Below are 623 nucleotides of genomic sequence, written 5' to 3' on the forward strand. Positions count from 1 at the left end.
ATAAAACCAACACACACATGCTTGCTCGCTCACACACACACACACACCAATATATCCCAACATTTTCCTTCAGCGCCCATAAACACACTTGACAGTCAAATGCATATGCTCAGCCCCCCCCCCCTCCCCCACAGTACATATTGCATTCCCTTCCCCAGTCCCCAGGTATTCTTGAATGCACCAACATCATGTCTCAGTGAAAAAGACATGAACTCTAACCTAAGGCGTGCAGAGATCATACCCCTCAACATAGGCACTGATTCCGTTGGACCAACGCCCCTGATCCTATTCCAGCGGATTAGCCAAATGGCTAACTTAGCCTGACCATATATAAAGTTCAGTGATACACTTACAGCCTTATTACGTAATGAATACGTATGCCCAAGGATGAAACGGCACGGTGGTGTAGTGGTTAACACTGTCGCCTCACAGCAAGAAGGTCCAGGGTTCGATTCCCGCTTGGGGAACAGGTTTCCATGATGCCAGGTACCCAGGTGGGGTATCTCCCAGGCCTTTCTGTGTGGAGTTTGCATGTTCTCCCCGTGCTCGCAAGGGTCCCCCCCCCCCCCCCCCCGATAAGATAAACCCAATGGAAAAACATGCACAACAGATCGCTAACGCTG

This window comes from Notolepis coatsorum (genome assembly GCF_963971535.1).
Source record: "Notolepis coatsorum genome assembly, chromosome: 19".
NCBI classification, from domain to species: Eukaryota; Metazoa; Chordata; class Actinopteri; order Aulopiformes; family Paralepididae; genus Notolepis; species Notolepis coatsorum.